We start from the raw sequence: 23,226 nt of genomic DNA, 5'->3' as shown, positions 1-23,226 counted from the left end.
AATTCGTTGTAAATATGTCAGGTCAGTTTTTGTGCAGCCAGGTGGAGGTACGAGGGTTGCAGGTGAAGGAACGAAGATGAGCAAGTGAGGGGTGAGTAAGTAACCTGGGCATGAATGTGTGGAGTAGCCAGTAGTGTGCAGGCCGGCAGGGGGCTCGACTGACCATGAGCACCTTATTGATCTATCCCTCGACACGCCACCTGCTTGGGATTGGGGGCCAGGACTAGCAGCAGTCAGCATATTTTCCACTAGTGTTGGTGCAACTGCGGGGGTCACTACGCCCCGCGCTCACCCGCTCCCTGGCCCCAGTCTTACTCCCGTCCTGTCGGCGATAATCCCACTGCGGCCTCCTGCTCTTCCCCAGCTACTGACTCGTGTTCTGCGGTGAACAATTATGTTTCCCAAGTGTTGAAACTACCATAATCCAATCACAAACCAGGAGTAATTAGTACTAACATGGATTGGATGGCAGTGAGGGTTGTATACTGGGTGGGCGAACCACGTTGAGGCAGCATTAGTGGCGCGCGTGTGTGTGTGTTTGTAGTGTTGTGTAGCGGAGCATGTGAGCGTCACCTTCACCCAGGACACCCAGGTATGTGGCTCCTTTACCTTCACCTGGCCATAGCCTCACTACACCTCACCTGGTCATAGTACCTCACCCCACCTCACCTGGTTATAGCCTTACCTCAACTCAACCTTACCTCGCCTGGTCATAGTCTTACCTCAACTCACCTCACCCCCCCCTTCCCTCCACCACCTCCTTACACCTCCCTTCCCCACCACCTCCTCCTTGTTACAAAAGTCTGCATGTAAATAATGTTTTTACCTGCATGTGTTTGTATGAATCTTTATGCGTCTCTGTGAGGATTATCATCTTCATGCCTTAATACTTCCTGGAAAACATTGTATATCGCAAATTTTCTCGTCAGTTCTTGCCTTTGTAACTATTATTATTATTATTTATGATTTAGAGTCTAGGATTATTCAGGTGTTAGTTACTATTGTGTGTGTAATAATAATAATAATAATAATTAACGGTTTATTGAAAGAGCTTGGCAGCCAGAAGGCTGAAAATATACAGTTACATATTTGGGGAATGGGTTACGAATTACAAATAATATACAAGTGACATAAGTGACACAAATAAGACATATAGTAACTTAGATGGGGATCAGCTCAAACTACAGTTCATTTCAACATAGTGACAGTGTAGGGAGCAGTGTTTACTGGGAGTGAATACACTGATTTATTACATGTTATTGATAATTTTTACAATGGTTGGGACTGGGCTGTTCTTATAGCGATCAGTTCGTGCACGTATGGGCTGGATGCGGTTGTGGTGTCGAACAGCAATTCTCGGACAGGGGATCTCAGGTGGTAGTAGGGGCCGGTGTCGGGGATGGTGTAGAAGCTTCTTACCAAATTTGCAGATGAGGCCGTGGTGATGGTCAGTGAGAGTCGAAAGGGTCAGTGTGTTGAGCGCTTCTTGATATGTGGTGTAGGAAGGGGAGAGAATAATCTTGCATGCCCTCTTTTGCACTTTTTCTAGGTGTTTACGTTGTGTGGCATTTAGAGAGGAAGACCAGGTGGGGGAGGCATAGGTGAGCTTGGGAAGTATGAATGTTGTGTATACACTGAGGAGCTCGTGTGCGGGAACTCCGAGGGACTTGAGTCGGCGGAGGAGGTGGAGACGGAAACTGGAGGATTTGACAACTTCACTGACGTGTGGTTTCCAATTTAGTTTGTTGTCTATGGTGACGCCGAGGAGCTTCGTGGAATCTACAACCTGGAGTGTGTTCGGACCTAGGGTAATGGAGGGAGGTGGGACAATGTCGGAGGAGAGGTTGATGTGCATAACCATGGTCTTGGTATGGTTGATGGTGACATGGTTGTTGGTGTGTGTGTGTGTGTGTGTGTGTGTGTGTGTGTGTGTGTGTGTGTGTGTGTGTGTGTGTGTGTGTGTGTGTGTGTGTGTGTGTGTGTGTGTGTGTGTGTGTGTGTGTGTGTGTGTGTGTGTGTCTCGAACGTCAACACAGTATTTAAAACTCTAAACAAACTATCATCTATGAAACGTACCATGAGGTGCTGCCCGGAAGATGATGACTTATACACCTAGTGAGCAAACAAACTCGCCAAGCTCAGTGAAGGTCGCCAGGCTGCTGCTAATTTACGAGAGAGAGATAAAAAAAAATAACGTCATGTAATATTTCATCTACAACTTTAATCCTAAATTCTAGGAAATACAAAATACAGGAGCTTGGTTTTCAGTATAATCTTCATGCGTCTGTATTCGTGATTATACGTCCTATAAGACACTTTAAGTTTGTTATAGAACCTCTGTTATGTACTGTTAATGTCGTTTCCCTCCATGGTAGAGACAAAGAGTTAAAGGTTATGTAACAGATGACAGGTATGAATGTTAATTGGTCTAGTGAGTGTGTTGTCTGGGACTCGCTCACCTGAACTAACTCCCGTCCAGGTGCTGTGGTAAAGGCCGTCGACCGCCACACTCACACGCTGCACACTTTAAAGGTTCATTGTTATAAGGAGGCTTTAAAACTATGCTTGATACTGATCTTTAGAGCCATAGACTTACTACAAAAGATCTTCGTTACACACACACACACACACACACACACACACACACACATATTTTGAACCCCTGGTATGATTTCCTTAAAACGTTGGCCGAGAAAAATGAACCAATAGTTGATGGTAATTGAGATTACTGTGTGTGTGTGTGTGTGTGTGTGTGTCTGTGTGTGTGTGTGGTCGTATTGCTAGGGATATACACTTTATGCACACAGTAATATTGTGGTGAGGGCCTCGGCTAATGGTACTGGCTCAAGGTGAAAGTCAAGGCCATTACCTGGAATTTAGCCCTCCCCAACCCACCCCCCCCCACTCTCCACAGCGTATTTCACCTAACCTAACCTCCCCTGACCTAACCCAACCTAACCTCCCCTGACCTAACCTAATCTAACTTAACCCCCCCCAGGCTGCGTATGGATGTTCAATCAACAGATGAAATAACTTTGAGGAGGGGGGGGAGGAGGAGGGTAGTCTTCAGGTGATCCTATTAAGAAGACCCGAGCCTATTGATGGCACTAGAAGATAACTAGAGGTTCAATAGCATGACTAATATCAAGCTGAAGTGATTAGGTTAGGTTAGGTTAGGCTATTATTACCCCAGAGTATGATAGATCTTAAATTGAACACTGTCCCTCCTATCATTTCGGTAAGGTTGGTAAGCGTGACTGTGATGTCATTTCCCTTACACTTACTTTTAGAAACAAAGATTAATCAGCACAGGAAATAGCATTAAGTGGCAGGAATAGTGGCCACTTGTAACTCAGTATTTGTTCTCATTAGAAGGAAAGTAGGACTATTAGTGTTAAAACAGTTACGGGAGATTGTACGGAATTGTCACCAGTTTATATTATTCAACACATAGGGGGTAAAAGTTATGTATGATCTGATTGTACGTGGTATAGAAGATTTACCCCTTGAGTACAATCCCTTAACCACTTGAGTACGAGGAATTAACCACTTGAACATAATAACTTGATGACTGAAGACTATCATCGTACTTAAAGGCGTCAAATGTTTTTTTTTTTTTATTCCCCGTCTCTACTAACATACTTTACTAGGTATTACTAAGTATTTTTACGTGTATAGTATCAGGAAGTAAAATATGTTAACAACCCGAGTGGTACAGTAGTATGTTAGTCAGGTGCTGTAATATCACGTTCCTTGAGTGGGAGAGAAGTGTTTAGATTATATCATGTCGCATCAGCCAAACGTATTGTTACGACACTTCCAGCCAAGACAACATGTTGATGTCTTTTTAAGCTACAGTCGCATAGTTGACGTGCCAAGGTGAACGGTCCCCCCCCCACGGTATAACAGATGTATACCAGATATTAAACGTAAAATAGGGAGGAATTTTTGTATTGAATATCTTTTGTTTCATTAATTCGGATACACGAAGCAAAAGTTTAAGGATAAATGTGAATATAACGAGAAAACTCAGACCCAAAAATAAAAAAAAACTGAAACTCGGAACTTTGCGAAGGGGGGGTAAAATGAGTCGAGTATCAGATATCGGTTCACTATTATCGTTGTTGTTCCTCTCATAATAAAAACTATTTATCTGCTCTATCTCACCCCCCCAGTCTGGACACTACCGCCAAAATAATGGACATTTTCTCGCGAACTTCCTCACAGATCACGGCTGGTGGGACAAAACTATGTTGCATTTGTGGTTATGAGACACACACACACACACACACACACACACACACACACACACACACACACAGCCATTCATGCTATAATTGGCAACGTCCTAACAAGTCATCTTAAACTGTGTGGGTTCTAATTCTACAAGAGACAGCAGAATTGTTTGTTGATGTCAAGATGATCCCGCGACACACCACCAGTAATATCTCCTGACGGTGTTGTTGTGTTGACCTTCACCTGGTGTTATATTATCACCGTGCCCACCTGGTAGATAGTTAGGTTGATGGTGAGTTCCAAAGCAATTGTCATACATTGTGATCTATAACCTCTCTGCAAACTCAATACACATTTAGAATTACTTTTATTGTTTATTTTGCCTTTTTTAAACACCTGTTCATAGGAAGGCACAATTGCAGTACTCACAAAAACTAATTGTTTCCCATCAGAGTTACAAATATTTTAAAAACTCCATAACTATCAAAAAATATTGTGCGTGTGGGAACGTGGTTTTTCAATATGGGGTGTCGATGGGATGGGAGGGGGAAGAGTAGGGGTTAGGCTGAGAGGGGTGTGTGTGGGGGTGCTGGGGGTGGGGTAGGGTTGGGGTTAGGCGTGAGAGGGGTGTGTGTGTTGGGGTGCTGGGGGTGGAGGAGGTTAGAGAGGTGTTATGGCCGCGATGTCTCATGGTTGCACAGTTACATACGCTGGGACGGCATAGTTTTAGTGGCCCTCATCTGGATACAATTGCTTTGAAGAGGAATTTTCATAGCTACGTGAGTGTTGTTTTGGTCGTGTGGGAGTGAGTGCTGTTTCATGGTTGATAATCTAATGGTGAAGTGAAGCGTCTGTAAAATGTTTTGGTTGACGTTAGTTGCCTGAAGTTAGCGAGGTATCATGCGTATGGTTAATAATCGAAGTGAAGTTGACAGTTATGGTTTTGGTTGACGTTGGTTGCCTGGAGTTAGCAAGGTATCGTGTGCGTGTGTGTTTGATCATAGAGTGAGGGCGGGTGCGTGTAGGACGGCACTATATTTAGTAAAACAGTGAGTGGAGGAACGTTGTAGCTCAGACCAGCGTCCACCGCCTTGTGTCCCTTGACGTCACTACCACCACCACCACCTTCTCTTCCTCCTCCTCAATGCTTCATATCGAATCTCCTGAACCCTGTATTTCGAAATCCCCGAATCTTAGAAACTCTTAACTCTCGAGCCCACAGAATCCCCCAAGTTCCTAATCCACTAAACTTATAAAATCCGAATCTCGAATCCCAAACTTGTGAATCCGAACCCGAACCCGTATCCCCGAATATAAATAACGGAGGAATGTTTAACAAATAGTCGTAAAGGCTTGAAATTTCCGATACTTACGACAGTCACATTAACCGCGGCTCTTATTATACACTTAAGATGTTATAAATCAATGGGTGTATTGTAACTGCTGGTGCTCCTACTCCTATTTGTGGTCAGGATAAAACACAACACAACACACACACACACACGCATAATACACACACACACACGCATAATACACACACAACACACACGCACACACACACGCACGCGCGCGCATAATACATACACACATAACATAATATATACTCTCTCTCTCTCTCTCTCTCTCTCTCTCTCTCTCTCTCTCTCTCTCCCCCTTCCTGTATGCCACTGACTGACTCAATCACTCTCTCCCTGACGGAGGCATAGAATAAAATTACTCATCCCGAAGAAGCGTTAGCCGAAGGGAACACATCTTGTTAGGGTAGAGCCAGAGAGTGAATTTGACGCCATTTTTTTTTTACCACTATCGTTGTGTCGTATTGTTAAGGTCATCTGTGTGTTGTGTGGCTCTGGTCCAGTGGCGGGAGTATAGGTAAAGGTGTAGTTGTTAGTTGTTGTTATTTGTTTTGGGTGTGTATATTTTAGTTGGAGTAATTTATTTGTATACGTTTTTTTTTTTTTTTTACTGTTCTATAACTTTTTGGAGCTTCCTTTAGATGGCTAACAATGGCTAACACTACATACTTGTTCCACTCCTATTCGTATCATGTTATTTCTAATGCTTTTAATTTTATTCTATATTCCACGTATCACTATTGGACAATCATGGAAGTGTTCGGTTCTTTTTATATTTCTATCTCCTAGTGGTTACCGGCGTTTGGATATATAACGGAGAAAACCTCTTCGGTGTTGGTACCAAGGGTTCAGGGTGGTGAGGTGGCAACAACAGTCTGCATCGTTAATCTCGCAGCCGAAAAAGTCTTGGTCAAACTAGATTTCAAGAACGGCTTCAACATAGTCAACAGAGACAGTTATTAAAGCAGTTTGACAACATTTCCCACACCTCCTGCCCTTTACTAGTTCCTGTTACGGTCAACGGTGACTTTTAACTCAGAGTCAGAGAGAGAAAATCATATATACTCTTGTAAAGGTGTCCAGTGCGGTGAGGCCCTCCCCTCGTCTCTGCTGTTAAATTAAGGTTACCACGATAAGTAAGTCGCAACTGTTGTGTCAGGAGTCCAAGTCACAGACCATACTTGGTGCCTCCCTCGGATCACACATCATCATCCTCCTCGGCAAAAAAAGTATCTGACGTTACCATGACCTACAATATAAACTATATATATATATTCATGACACCTTCTACCTCCTCAACAGGTGTCTGGCCTTACCCTTCACGAACTTGGGAGGGGGGGAAGACCCAATCCGTTTCACTTCCAACGACTCCCCCATCTTTCCTCCAGACAACTTCACCACCTGTGCGTAGGTAAATAGCACACAGCTGATGAAGAACTTAACGTGTGTGTATTTTTTTTTACCTTGGCCAACACTTACCTTCAACCTCACTCAAGCGAACCAAGGTATTGCGGCTGACCACAGAGAAGCCATAAAATCTGTAAAGAATTAGAAACTGTGTACCACTTGGATCCAGTAGGATGGGAAACTCGTGGTCCTTGGGGGGGTAGAAGACGGTCTGAGTTGCTGGGAGGAGGTGGGACCCAGGGTAATGGTAACGACCTGGGGACCCAAGTGGTAAAAAGTTTCCCGTTCCATCGTCTTAGTATCTCAGTCCAGGGCGGGGATGTGTATACCTGCACTAGCCCAGCCGCCGCGCCCTGGAGCTGGAGGAGACCCTAAATAATTACTTTTAAATGTGTGTATAAAGATTTAATATAAAGGTACATCTATATAGAAGTAGATAAATTAATTATAAGTGATATCCCAGTAAACTGCGATCATGTAAAGTGGCTCAGTTTTCAATGGCTAGTTCCTCTTGAGTGTACGAGTCACCTGTAACTAAGGCATACATATATGTTGTAGTGGATCTGGGTGTTATTCAGTATATGAACTTAAATAATATTGTGACGAGAAACAGCTAGTGTGTGTTTGTGTGTACAGCAACGTTTTGTCATTGTTTTTTTTTTATAATAATTGAACGGTAGAACTTAGGTGGAGTGTCTGTGAAATATTAAACTGTGGTGTGAGTGACGAACAACAACACGGTGGGGGGGGGGGGGAAATAATAAGGCGTTTGTGTAGAATGTCATAAACTAAAGCTGTTTTTATTTCATCTCCTTAATAATTAAAACCTTTTAATGTCATGTGTTGTTGAAGCTGCTCTTTATTTATCTATCGTTGTGGTTAAATCTTACGTGGATGGTATGATATGCTATAGTGAATAACTGTTCTCTAAAGGTTAATCCGGATTTCGAATTCATCGAGTGAAAATAAACAAAAAAGACTTAGGCCAACAGCAGTGAGCCTCCGATCCACTGTAACGTTGATGGTGGATAATGGTGGTGATGGTGATGGTGGTGGTAGGCTCCATGGATGACCACCCACCCCCCCCTCCCCCTCTACAGCTTATACAAGAACCCTACCTAACCTTTCCTCCCACCCCCATCACTTCACCAACCATCCCCTCACTCCTCACCCCACCCACCCCCACCCCCCTTAACTCAAGTCTTATATCCTATAACTTACCAAGAGTCGTGGGTTAACTATTAAAGAGACTTGTAAACCGATAGAAGCAAACAAAACAGATATATATATATGTCCGTAGAGTTTATACGACTTACTGACTGACTGACTGGTTGGATGAATAACTGGCTGACTGACTGACTGAATGTTTGGATGAATAATTGGTTGGATGACTGACTGACTGGTTGGACGAATAACTGACTGACTGGCCTTAAGACGGATTAAATGTCATATCCTCGTGGAATAAATATTGTAAAAAATAACAACTAGGTATTGTTGTGTGTTGGGTCTCCAGCTAACAGTGGTTTTACAGGTCGAAATATATTTACCTGAGTTTAGTAATGTTAATATGTAACTACCATATATATATATATACTTACACTGTATATATACTGTATATGTATATGTAACACATGAAGACAACACTCCAAGTTAACCAGTGTGTGTGTGTGTGTGTGTGTGTGTGTGTGTGTGTGTGTGTGTGTGTGTGGAGGGGCTGATGGTGAATATGAAAAAAAAAATATGCAAATTAGACAAACACTTTGCATATTTTGACACGAAGAATATTGTTGCTTTTCTTCAGCTGAAACCACCGTCCCTGTAGTAAACCTTTGACCCAAAACTAGTCCAACGATGGCTGCGGTAATACACACAACACACACACACTCAAACACACACACACACACACACACACACACACACACAGATCACCTTGTTGTGGGTAAGGCAGCTGGTAGTGGAGAGAGAGTCGCAGTTGCCAGTTGCTCAATCAATAATATCGTTCGCTGTCAAAAGGTTGAAACATGTTTTGTGTCGTGTGATGAATCGGGAACCACAAGAGACACCCTTACACTCTTCCCCTTTCCCATCACCTCCCCCTTCCCCATCACCTCCTCCTTCCCCATCACCTCCCCTCCTCCCAGGCCCCCTCAGCTGCTTGTATAACAGATCATCATCAAAGAAAATCACAGGGTCGACCAGTTCCGTCTTCCTCCCAACCCGAATCTGTAAAAGTTTGAGAACTGTCGGAGTTGAAACTTAGCTCCTCTTCCCCTTCCCTCCCCTCTCTTCCCCTCCCCCTCTCTCCCCCTCCCCCCCTCTCTCTTCCCCTCCCCTCTCTCTCCCCTCCACCCCTCTCTTCCCCTCCCCCTCTCTTCCCCTCCCCCTCTCTCCCCTCCCCTCTCTTCCCCTCCCCTCTCTTCCCTCCCCCCCTCTCTCTCTTCCTTCCACCTAAGTAACTTTTTTGTTTTACAGTTCCTGATTGACTTTTACAACTCCGGAGGTGTATGTTAGGGTAGACGAATGGATGGTATTATTTTACAAGTGGTCGGGGTGTTTTTACGTCATAATTCGACTCGTGGGGGGCGGGGGGGGGGTTACCGGTGAGTTGTGTCGACCTGATCAAGTTTGGGTTTGGGTTATTTACACACAGACACACACAGAAAAGAGAAATGGGGAGACAAATGCTGGAATTTTGTTTCGTGAAGTATCATGTTAGGAGAGTTAGGTTTTTTAGGCAGGAGCTGTTTTAAGTGAGGGGCCGGGTGAGTAAATCTCTCTCTCTCTCTCTCTCTCTCATTTACGCGATCGTGTTTTGTGTTGTGGTTTGTATAGTCAGACAAGAATCAATGGCCTCTTTTTAAGGTTGCTGTTTGATGATCGCTGTGTACGGCTGCCACCAGGGTTTAGTAGCTTCAATGGTGGTGGTGGTAGACGCTCTTATCCTCCTTCAATCTATTCTCACCGCTGTCTGCTATATACAGCCACTACTCGTCACCTCCGCCATCACCCTTGCCACTTACCACCACCACCCCGCGGCCACTGTCTGTCATTATTACCTCCATTGATGCCTGTTAACTGCTCTGTATATTTTGTTGGTGTTGGCTGTCATCACCTCCTGTCACTGTCCACCATCGTCGTTTACTTTACTCCAACACTCCCACCACCACTACTACTGCCTGTCTGTCACTTTCCTCCACCATCACCTCCTGTCACTGTCCACCATCGTCGTTTACTTTACTCCAACACTCCCACCACTACTACTACTGCCTGTCTGTCACTTTCCTCCACCATCACCTCCTGTCACTGTCCACCATCGTCGTTTACTTTACTCCAACACTCCCACCACCACTACTACTGCCTGTCTGTCACTTTCCTCCTCCTCCTCCACCACCACCTCCTCCTCCACCACTACCCCTCATAAAACACCATTGGAAGTAACATAGACAGACATACAGACATTAGGATGGAAAGTGACCGGGGTAATGTCTCATGTCTCACACAAGGAAGGGATATCCTATCTTATGTTATGTCTTCCGAGTAATGGACGTAATCTATTGAGCTGGTCCTCATTCTCTCCCTCATAGATCGTGCTAGTGAGGGGGACGTATGATGTATTCTTCCTCATTCTCTCCCTCATAGATCGTGTTAGTGAGGAAGAATAATGATCATTGTATAACTAAAGAACATACGTCAAGTTACAAGAGCTATATCAAGGTATTTCACATCTATATACAGTATTGGTGTGAACTGTCGGATCGATGGGGTGTGTGTGTGTGTGTGTGTGTGTGTGTGTGTGTGTGTGTGTGTGCGTGTGTGTGTGTGTGTGTGTGTCCCAACTTCCGTGTTTGTCTTTTCCCGGTCTCCGTGTCTGTTTATTTATCTTCCGAGTTGTCTCCGGCTTCCGTGTGTACGTGTGTGTACGTGTGTGTGTGTGTACTGGGGGGGGGGGTCATCTCTTTCTCACGCACTGTCAACCTGGCTGAGGTGACGAGAGAAAGAGATCAGGTCTACACACACACACGGCCTTCACACTCGAGTACTCAAATGATTATTCCTACCATAGTGTTTTTCATATCCAACGGTAACTCTTGAGGTACGAAAATGAATCTTAGTTAAGGAGGGTGGCTAATCTTCAGGTGAAATAAGCTGGTGGGGCTAATCTTCAGGTGATCCGAAGATTTTAGAGTATTTGTATTACGAAACGCGACTATACTTTAAACACGCTGTTGTCCTTTACCGGTGGTTGGTGAGGCGGGAGGAGGAAGTTGGTGCCTCGGGTGCTGTCATCACACTTCCTCCCTCTCGCTATGTCGGCCCTCCATCACCCCGAATCCCCGAACAAAGTTTTTTGATTGGTGTTAAATATGGAGGAAGGGGCAGCACCATCCCCAACACTACTACTGCCGCTCTCCATCATCACTGCTACTGCCGCTCTCCATCACCACTACTACTGCCGCTCTCCATCACCTATGCACCGCCTCCTCCCACCACTACTACTGCACTCTCCATCACCACTACTACACGCTCTCACATCACCACTACTACTGCCGCTCTCCATCACACTACTACTGCCGCTCTCCATCACCACTACTACTGCCCGCTCTCCATCACCACTACTACTGCCGCTCTCCATCACCACTCTCACGCCGCTCTCCATCCTGCTACTACTGCCAGCTCTCCATCACCACCTGCTACTGCCGCTCTCCATCACCACTGCTACTGCCGCTCTCCATCCTACTGCTACTGCCGCTCCATCACCACTACTACTGCCCGCTCTCCATCACCACTACTACTGCCATCTCCATCACCACTACTACTGCCCGCTCTCCATCACCCTACCCTACTGCCGCTCTCCATCTCACCACCTACTACTGCCGCTCCATCACCACTACTACTGCCGCTCTCCATCACCACCTACTACTGCCGCTCTCCATCACCACTACTACTGCTCTCCATCACCACCTACTACTGCCGCTCTCCATCCTCCCTCTACTGCGCTCTCCATCACCACCCTACTACTGCCGCTCTCCATCACCACTACTACTGCCGCTCTCCATCACCACCCTACTACAGCTCTCCATCACCACTACTACTGCTGCTCTCCATCACCACTACTACTGCCAGCTCTCCATCACCACTACTACTGCTCTCCATCACCTCTGCTACTGCCATCTCCATCACCCTACTACTGCCGCTCTCCATCACCACTGCTACTGCCGCTCTCCATCACCACTACTACTGCCTCTCCATCACCACTACTATGCCACTCTCCATCACCACTACCTTAACTCTCCATCACCACTACTACTGCCCATCTCATACTACTCTGCCGCTCTCCATCACCACTACTACTGCGCTCTCCATCACCACTACCTGCCCGCTCTCCATCTCCCTCTCGCTATGTCGGCCCTCCATCACCCCGAATCCCCGAACAAAGTTTTTTGATTGGTGTTAAATATGGAGGAAGGGGCAGCACCATCCCCAACACTACTACTGCCGCTCTCCATCATCACTGCTACTGCCGCTCTCCATCACCACTACTACTGCCGCTCTCCATCACCACTACTACTGCCGCTCTCCATCACCACTACTACTGCCGCTCTCCATCACCACTACTACTGCCACTCTCCATCACCACTACTACTGCTACTCCACCACCACCACCACCACTACTGCCACTCTTCATCACCACTACTACTGCTACTCCAACACCACCACTACTACTGCCACTCTTCATCACCACCACCACTACCTGTCAACTGACTCGTGTACAGTGACCACACTAAAATGTGTCTGGTAGTGAAGTTACATAGAGGATGAAGGTTAGGTGCCCATAGGTGACCCGCAGCTTGTGTGTGAGTGAAAGAGAAGGGGTAGGGAGGAGTCTTCAAGTCTTATATGATATAATTAATCAGCCTCGCAGGTAGACAGGTGTGTGTATGAGGGAGGAAGATTTATTTTATTCGTTCTGCTGACGGTGTGCTCAAGTGGACAGTTGGGCGGGAGGACAGGTGTTATGGGTGGGTGGGTGGGTGGGTGGGTGGGTGGGTCAGCTTCACCGCCCACCTGTGATCAGTCTGACACCATGGCTGTTGCAGAAAGTATTGACTTACAGAGATAAGGATCGGTGTGATGGTGAAATACATATCAATATTGACTCGCAGCTGTGTTGATTGATATGAGTAGAAGCGAGCAGAGTATTATGGTACAGGCTGGGACCCAACAAGGAGGAGGAGTTGTCTACGTGAGTGTTAGCAGGTTAGTCGTCTCCCTGATGACTTGGTGAGGTGAGGTCCTGTATAACTCCCGAGGTATCTGATTAGTGGACAAGGTAATGTAAACGGTGTGATATATTCGTGAATGAAAGTTGAATATCATCTTTCCAGTGAATCGGATTTATATTTTGATGTAATATATTATTGCAGTAATTACCAAAAGACAATATTATAATGGTCAATGTTAGGTCTTTGTAATATATTTGTTGTTGTTGTTGTTGATATTATCTGTATCGCCTGAACTACTTTTGATTCATTATTGTAGATGATAAGTGTGTATTTACTAGCTTAGAATACGTACTTAAAAGACCTTAATTGTTGAAGTGCTGTCATACATACACAAGGGAACAACTGCCAAGGGAAGAATGACCACACACACACACACACACACACACCCCCACACACACACCCCCCCACACACACACCACAATGCCATTTTTTTTTGCTTGACTATATCTCTTTTGCAATGTGAAGTACAGATATATTTCACTATATCATAACCACCATGGATATTTATTTTTTTGTGGTGCAATATTTCTCTGCAATATGAATACTTTCCGATATTCTGCTGCACTTGAAGATTACAATGAGTATTATAGCTAGTGGACGAATCGATTTATTTTGAATATTCGTCTCCTAGATCCTACCTGGTTATGCAAGACTTTGATTAATGTGAGTGACGAAATTGACGAGTTAGGTGTGGTGTATGACAGGTGAGGTGGGGTGTAAGACAGGTGAGGTGGGGTGTATGACAGGTGGTGGGGAGTGTGACAGTGGTGGGGTGTATGACAGTGGGGTGTATGACAGGTGAGTGTGGTGTATGACAGTGAGGTGTGGTGTATGGCCAGGTGAGGTGTGGTGTCTATGACAGGTGGTGTGGTGTATGACAGGAGGTGGTATGATGTATGACAGGTGAGGTGTGGTGTATGACAGGTGTATGGTGTGGTGTATGACAGGTGGGGTGTATGACAGGTGAGGTATGGTGTATGACAGGTGAGGTGTGGTGTATGACAGGTGAGGTGTGATGTATGACAGGTGAGGTGTGGTGTATGACAGGTGAGATGGTGGTTGTTGGAGGAGGTGGTGATGGTGATGATGGTGATGATAGTGATGATAGTGATGATAGTGATGATAGTGGTGGTGATGGTGTTAATGATGGTGATATAGGAGAGCATTGTTATCGTACTCAGCTAATTTGCCTGTTATAATTTCACTTACAAAGATTTAAGCTGATTTAAAGTATTAACACAAATTTAAGAGAACATTAAATATTACCAAGTAGCAGTTATTTTCTTTCTTTCTTTCTTTCTTTCTTTCATTCTCTTTCTTTCTTTTTTCTTTCATTCTCTTTTTCTTTTTTTCTTTCATTCTCTTTTCTTTCTTTCCTTCTTTCATTCTCTTTTCTTTCTTTCTTTCATTCTTTCTTTCTTTCATTCTCCTTTCTTTCTTTCTTTCTTTCATTCATTCTCTTTTCTTTCGTTCTTTCTTTCTTTCTTTCTTTCTTTCTTTCTTAAGTTACTATTTTAAGCCATCCACTGTGGCATAAAATATTCCTGCACTTGAAGCTTGGTCACATACTACCGTGGGAACCTCAACCTATGATTCGGGTATACACCTGTTGAAACTAAAGGGTTAAGTCGGGTCTCGTGGTAATAATCCCACCTATTTAAGCAACACTTTCTTCCTCACATATTGTTACTGTGATAGACTATGTTTTTTTTTTATTCATGTGTTCTATGTGTTACTTGAGTTTTATGTGTTTATGTGTGTTACTTGATACGGGTCACCTGCAGATTAGGTACATTGGTTAAGGTGTTTCATAATGGTCAAGGTGCTTCACAGTGGTCAAGGTGCTTCACAGTGGCCAAGGTGCTTCATAATGGTCAAGGTGCTTCACAGTGGCCAAGGTGCTTCACAGTGGCCAAGGTGCTTCACAGTGGCCAAGGTGCTTCACAATGGTCAAGGTGCTTCACAGTGGTCAAGGTGCTTCACAGTGGCCAAGGTGCTTCATAATGGTCAAGGTGCTTCACAGTGGCCAAGGTGCTTCACAATGGCCAAGGTGCTTCACAATGGCTAAGGTGCTTCACAATGGCCAAGGCGCTTCTTAATGGCCAAGGTGCTTCACTCCAGCAAGTAGAGCGAGGTTGTATTGAGTAATGTAGCAGGATGACTACTACCGGATCTCACACGAATGTCAAGGCTAAAACCGACCATTATTTCCCGTAGCGTTGAAAGTCACGATAAAACCGACCATTATTTCCCGTAGCGCCGAATGTCAAGGTGTCAAGTCTGTCTCGCGTAACTGTACCACACTCACGGTATAGTTACAGTTACATCTCAATGCATTGTTGTTTTTGTACTATTAAAAGAAAAATAAATCCAATGTAGATCTTGTAGTGGGAGAACCAGTCTGTAACAACTGACTGTATTGTGTTAAAAAAGGTGTTAGCTATTTTGTAATTTTTTTTTTGTTTTTTGTTATGATGACAGTGTAATGCATCGCCTGAACATTGCTACCCTCCCATCCCACCCCATCTAATTTTACCTGAAGTTTAGGCGCTCCAGCTTACTTTACTTGCTTAGGTCTGGTCACGTTGCCTAATCATGTGAAATATACTTGAGTGTCTAAATCTTGAGGTATTACATTTATTTTCTTCACTTTCTTGCTATGAAATACAATATAATGAACAATCAATTCACTCACTCTGGTGTTGTAAATAAAAACATTCCTTCGTATACAACTGCAATGTAACCCGTATTTAGTCTTTACACAGCTATATTGCGTTACACTTCACATTTTACGCTCAATGGCACATGCTTAAGTGTTCGTAAATACTGTGGTCGGGTTAGCGAGGGGGAGGCTGTCATTACAAGATCCATCAGACGATTTTACAAAAAAAAGATTCGTATGATAATTAATCCATTGAAGCGAGAGAACCCATGGGTCTCACTGCTATTTCCGTGTCGTGTACCTTTAGTGGGGCTAATTAAGATGCGTTTCCTACAGGTCCAGTCGGGGGGTGGGGAGGAGGGTTAATTCAACATGGAAATCTTTTTAAGAGTTCGGTGGAATGATGTGTGTGTGTGTGTGTGTGTGTGTGTGTGTGTGTGTGTGTGTGTGTGTGTGTGTGTGTGTGTGTGTGTGTGTGTGTGTGTGTGTGTGTGTGTGTGTGTGTGTGTGTGTTTAATATATGCTGATGATATTGGTATATAAAACGTTAACTGAGACTTGATAAAACCCAGAAAATATCTATTGGAATAATGTCAGTAATAAGGCATACACGGTGTGGCCCCTCCCCAGGTGTGACATATTTGAAGGTGTGGCTGAGTTTACTTCAAGTGACAGTCCTCGCGGTCACCACCTCTTTCCTTCACCAAGTTGTGACGTTCACCACATTCTCACTACTTACCTCTTCGCGGTCACCACCCTCCCCTTCACACCAGGCTTGCAAGTCACCAGGCTCACCATTCACATGCACTTGACACTACTAGACTCCTTGCGGTCACCATCTCCCCAACCCTCTAACCTAACCTAACCTAACCTAATGCAGATGAAGGTTGGAAAAAAAAAGAAGGGGAGAGGAATAAGGAAAAAGAAATATGACCGAAGAATAACGAATAAAACATAGATAAACGAAAATATAGAAAAGAAAAAAAATGAAATTGTTAGAGACGTGAAGACTGGATAACTCCACTGGTACCGTTAACACCCCGGAACAAGAGTGTATGATGATAAATGGAGTGTTAAGTATGAGGCCACATGATGATTGGGGGTGGAGTGTGGGAGAGAGAGAGAGGGAGGAAGGAACGGGGGAGAGAGAGAGGGAAAAAAGGGAAGGAGAGAGAGAGATGGGAGAAGGGAGGGAGAGAGGAAAAAACGGAAGGGAGAAAGAGACGAAGGGAAGGAAAGAAGGAGTAAGGAAAGGAATGGAGAAGGGAAAGAGGGAGAGAAAGATGGAAGAAGGGAGGGAGAGAGAGAGAGAGAAAGAGAATGCAAAAGAAGCAGAAAGGGATAGTTAGAGGGAAGGAGCGAAGGAAGGAGAGGCGGATAGAGGACCAGATGGAAAAGGAAATACCAGAAGACCAACGACCTCATGAGCTACAGGATGAGAACCCGCGACGTTACGCGAACTCAACCCCGCGAGCCACCACCATCATACTCAATAATACACATTAGTACACCGACGTAGGAAGTGGCCGTTGAGAGAGAGAGAGAGAGAGAGAGAGAGAGAGAGTGTTGTGGTGATCCAGTAACTTGTATTTACCATGTAGATTTGATTGTTCTTGTCGTGTCATGCAGATTCTGGTGTGTGTGTGTGTGTGTGTGTGTGTGTGTGTGGCGAGGTGAGGGAACGTGGAGGGAGGTAAACTGGTCGTGTTACCTGTCGTGTTACCTGTCTTGTTATGGGAGGAGAGTTAGTGGCGGCAACATTTGGGTTAGAGCCAGGATTGGTGATGAATGTCTAAGCTTGGGATTTACTTTTATTATTATTATTATTATTATTATTATTATTATTTATTTATTTTTTATTTATTTTTTATTATTCATTTTTATTCTTGTCATTATTATTTATTATTACATCAAACTCATGAGTAAAAGTTGAGAAATTCTCCACGTGTTGTGTCCAGGTTGCTAGCACAGGTAGGACACGACCCTACACATTTCCTTGCCTACCACCACCACTACCTCCCCCCCTCCCCCAGGTGAACCACCCCGTCTTGACTCACCTGTAGTGTGCAGGCTCAGGCGACCTTTGGATGTTTCAGGCTAACACACACACACACACACACTTCCTGCTGTTTCTGTCGCCTGGAATACCGTAGAACTTCCATTTGAACTGTTGTTTTGAATGCCTGAAACAAGCGAGTTTATCCTGTGTGTGTGTGTGTGTGTGTGTGTGTGTGTGTGTGTGTGTGTGTTGGAAGGCTCGTAGACCAAGGATAGCCAGGAGAGGCATTATGTGCACACTTCCATTAGGGTCTTTGTACCATGTTAGTTCATCCCGTTTTTGTGACTAATTAGAGGAAAGATGAGACAAGCTTGGGTGAATCTGTTCCTCAGTGAGATACAGAGGTCTGGGAATACAGTGATACTTCTATTTAACGGACTATATAGATCTGAAAGTCCGTTATATCTACGGTTCAATAGATGCGGAAACTGACATCTAATTGTTTATATAGTGAGAGAATTTCGTTATATGGATGTTTCCTTTGGAGTGGTGGGCCATGGTCGCCAACCCTCAGACACGAGAATGGTACTGACTGACTGACTGATGGTTAGTGTCTCCTCAGTACTTTATTTTTATCATTACTGTATGGGAATCGATAGATGAATCCTCTTATTGTGGGGAGTAAAGGAAATTTTCCCAGGTCTCAAGAAATTTTATATATCGGGGAACTTAAATATTTGATATTATGAAGTAAAAAAAAAATAATTCATTTTTCTATTTGTTATGCCAAGAGAAATGAATAAACCGATGTGAATTATAGCGTAAAAAAAACTTTCACCTATTGTAAGAAGTTGATTATTCTGTCAGGTAAATTTTTTTTTTGTATTACAAAGAAAAAAAATCTCGTATTTTGTTTTTCATTCAGATGTGATAAGACAAGAGATGTAGAGGGACCACAGGTGAACATTGTGGGTATACAGTAGGTTGGGTCAGGTTGGTCCTAAGATGAGTTAGCCAAATCTGGAGGCGATGGTGAATTTTGTATATTTGTTTCTCTGGTGGACCGTGCAGTGAGGAGGATGGACAGACAGACAGACAGACAGACACAGTGCCTCAATACCTTTACATAACCTCCGAAATTGTAAGCATTGTAATCTGTGAGTAGGATTTTTAATAGGAGTGAATGGAGATTTATCTTGTATTGTGAGGGAAGTTTTATAGTATGTGTGGGGGGAGGGAGGGGGCATTGTAACAATTTTCAAGTGCAAGTTTATACTGTGTAGCAGCCCTCACGACACGAGACAACAGTGTACCTCTCTCTCTCTCTCTCTCTCTCTCTCTCTCTCTCTCTCTCTCTCTCTCTCCGCCACACACACACACACACGGACACACACTGCCGGTTCTCTAGATTTGATTAATTGCTTGTTGAGTGAGAGGAAATGAGAACGGAGATAACGGATGTTGTCCCCCAGCCTGGCCATCCACCTGTGTTGTTGTCCCCCAGCCTGGCCATCCACCTGTGTTGTTGTCCCCCAGCCTGGCCATCCACCTGTGTTGTTGTCCCCCAGCCTGGCCATCCACCTGTGTTGTTGTCCCCCAGCCTGGCCATCCACCTGTGTTGTTGTCCCCCAGCTTGGCCGTCCACCTGTGTTGTTGTCCCCCAGCTTGGCCATCCACCTGTGTTGTTGTCCCCCAGCCTGGCCATCTGCCTCCCTCACGCCTCAGTCTGTCACTCCCTCACACCTCATCTTCACGCAACACAGACACGACGCACTCATCGAGGAGGCCATGTTGTGTCAGAGGACTTGGCTGGCTAAACTGACGGAGTGGATGAAGGTGGGGGGAGGGCTTTGATGTTTGCACTGTAAAGGGGTAGAAGAGCTGTGTCGAGTGAGCCAGTATGGATTCGTGTGTATATGATAAATGAATATGTAATGAGGCGGCGGCACAGTTCCTGCAGGTGCGCCGCGTGGAGGACCCTCGTAATTAATATACTTCCTAAATACTGGAGGGTGCGTTATAGTCAGGTCAGCCTGGGGTGGGGGAGGTGAGGGACCAGGGAAAGGTGAGCGACCAGGGGAAGGTGAAGGAATAGGGGTAAGGGAGAGCTAAGGGGAGGAAAGGGATCATGGGCGGAGACAACCCCTCACAGGTAAGTTCCCTGGGGACGGTGACTCTAAACTTTGGGTGCGATGACAGTCACGGAAACGCCTCGATATAAATTCCAGGATTACGATGATTAAACTCGTGGAGGAGGAGGAAGGCGGCGGCTTTATGTTGACCATGGTGTTTGAACCTCTCCAGAAAGGTGGTTTAAACCCAAGACAAAATTACTAAATAAATGCAGTTACTTAACCTCTTCAGTACAATGACACTACATTATTCTTGGAACACGAGGCACAAAATGACCTCTTTCATTTGGTGAAGACGAGTCCCGTGACATAACCCTTCCTCGAGTACCATTACATAACCCCCCCTCGAGTACCATTACATAACCCCCCCTCGAGTACCATTACATAACCCCCTCGAGTACCATAACAACCCTTCCTCGAGTACGATGACTTACCTCCACGACAGTGATATACACGCGATAATCACGAAGATGTGGTATAATGACTTGTGCTTTAGTACACTTACTCCCCTCGCGTGTGAGTGATCATGGGTGTGGATCTTGGGAAGGTTGAGACTTTTGGCAACTTCTTTGCGCCAGTTGCGGTGGTTGGGTACCTGGATGTCAATCGATTACCGGAACCTGGTCGGGAGTTTAATGGTTTTGCGTGGCCAATTGGTGAGCTGCCCTGACTTCATAGGTCATCCCGTTAACCCGGAGTTAGGCGGCTTACTTACTACCTATGGGTGGGACCTCTGTGGTGCTCGTAGCTAAACATTTAACCATCTTGGATCACGAAGGACAGTTGTTATAATGTAACCTCGGGATCAACACCATAATACCAGCCTAGGGAATATGATGGGATGATTCCTACACCAAGATTAACAGACATCGACCCCTCGAGTACGATAATTTAACTCCTTAAGTAATCCGTAAGTCACATTAATCTACTGAGACTCCGGCTTACCCCTGGGTGTATCTGAACCAAGGGTCGTGGCGGGGAAGGGGAGGGTGGTGGTGGTGTTGAGTCCTTGCTCGGGTGTACAGTATATATATAATGTCTGTGTTTTTGTAGGTTCAGTACGGTGTTTGGGTGTGGTGAGTGGATGGCCTACACATGGCCTGAAGGTGAAGGTGTTGGTATTATATGTGTGTGTAATGATGCTGTAGAGGGAGATGGTGATAATGGTGATATATTGTGTTGAGAGTATACCACACCACCCATGTATAACCCCACCATACTTACATGTACACCCTCACCACCACACGCCCATGTATATTTTGGAACAGGTAGTAGTGTGGGGGGGTAAAGTAGAGAAGCAGCCCCTCCCCCCCTCTCACACACCGAGTCAACACTTGGCAGATCAAACACAACACAATGTTTGATATACCTTCACTACTGTTTGCTGAATATATTAAATGTTTCATCAGCATATAACACGGAGGGCGGATTCTGCTGCAGGTGCTTGTCTTCCTTCCTTCCTTAATTATGAGGCAAGAAAAGCTCTCGTAAAATATAAGACCCACTTCACCCACTGTATCTCTTCATCATCCCACAGATATACGGAGGTTTAAGTTGTTAGTACGGTCTCTCTCTCTCTCTCTCTCTCTCTCTCTCTCTCTCTCATCTCTTTGTTTTGGGCTTTTCCTTGCGTTTATTAGTGAAGGTTGGTACTTTGGTCGCATTCCCTCCGTCATAGTGTTACGAGCAACTGACAAGAAACCAGACCGTCGACACGAGTCACGCGACGGCTAGTTGGTTGCCAGACTAACAAACAACATATCGTACTGGGCAGTGAAGTTCTTTTTTTTTTAATGTTTTACCAATAACTATAATGATGTAACAGAACTCAGTAATGTTGTGAAATTCATTACTTTTTTACGATAATGGTTTAGCTTTATATATGCAAAACTGGGGAAATCATTGTTGTTGCTATAATAATTGTACATCTGGTAACTGCGTGTGATTTTTTTATGGGTATGGGTCCATTTGTACCTTCCTTCCATCCGTCTGTTTGTCCGTCTGAGTGTTTGTCTTTCTGTCTGGTGTATAATTACTTTCTCCATACAGTAGACGAAACTTTATGTTGATCAATGTTATTATTAGACGAAAAACAGAGCGGTGATTTTCTCTTGTCATGGGTCACAGGTTCAAGGTCCCAGATTAACCTTTAACCTTTGTTGTGTTGAAGTCTGCTGAACTGAACGGGTGTACTCTCTCTCTCTCTCTCTCTCTCTCACAGGATAGTCAATATATAAATATACCCCACATATGAACATTAAATAAGATCCATCATACTCTAGAAAAGTTTATCGAATCGTCTGGTACTGTCTCGTCTGGCGCTGGCTAAATTATGTTCCAGCTACGCATATTCCACTTGTGTAAACTTTTATCTTGATCTCCGCATGTACTCGCTTTAGAAACTTTAATTAATGCCAGCATGTACTTCCTCCGGGTGCTATGATTTTACGTGTGTTAACTCCAACTGTTTTAACTAACTCCCCGTTGTGTTAAAGTGACTCTAAAAGTACTTAACACATCTAGTCCGCTGCACTTACCAACTATACTCCCAGCTGCATGAACCACCTCCACTAAGCCACCGTAACGGGGAAAAGTTATCGAAGTTCTTTTATGATGTAAATACCTCTGCATGACATCTAGGCAAAACATCATAAGGATAAGAGTATGCATGACAGCTAGGCAAAACATCATAAGGATAAGAGTATGCATGACAGCGAGGCAAAACATCATAAGGATAAGAGTATGCATGACAGCTAGGCAAAACATCATAAGGATAAGAGTATGCATAACAGCGAGGCAAAACATCATAAGGATAAGAGTATGCATGACAGCTAGGCAATAACATCATAAGGATAAGAGTATGCATGACAGCTAGGCAAAACATCATAAGGATAAGAGTATGCATGACATCTAGGCAAAACATCATAAGGATAAGAGTATGCATGACAGCTAGGCAAAACATCATAAGGATAAGAGTATGCATGACAGCTAGGCAATAACATCATAAGGATAAGAGTATGCATGACATCTAGGCAAAACATCATAAGGATAAGAGTATGCATGACATCTAGGCAATAACATCATAAGGATAAGAGTATGCATGACAGCTAGGCAATAACATCATAAGGATAAGAGTATGCATGACATCTAG

At 44.5% G+C, this 23,226-nt stretch overlaps 1 protein-coding gene across 1 annotated transcript in view; it reads left to right on the top strand.

Annotated features, from left to right (window-relative positions):
- Positions 1 to 263: 263 nt before the first annotated feature.
- Positions 264 to 23,226, top strand: part of LOC121878931 — a 74,301-nt gene continuing 51,338 nt past the window's right edge. Inside the window, exon 1 of the mRNA XM_042385364.1 lies at positions 264 to 592. The gene's annotated coding sequence lies outside the window, so the exon portion shown is untranslated. The remainder of the gene's footprint in view (positions 593 to 23,226) is intronic.

Source organism: Homarus americanus, unplaced genomic scaffold (genome assembly GCF_018991925.1).
Source record: "Homarus americanus isolate GMGI-L3 unplaced genomic scaffold, GMGI_Hamer_2.0 scaffold4060, whole genome shotgun sequence".
Classification (NCBI taxonomy): Eukaryota; Metazoa; Arthropoda; class Malacostraca; order Decapoda; family Nephropidae; genus Homarus; species Homarus americanus.
The sequence above is the reverse complement of the archived record's forward strand: the minus strand, read 5'-3'. Positions and strand labels throughout refer to the sequence as shown.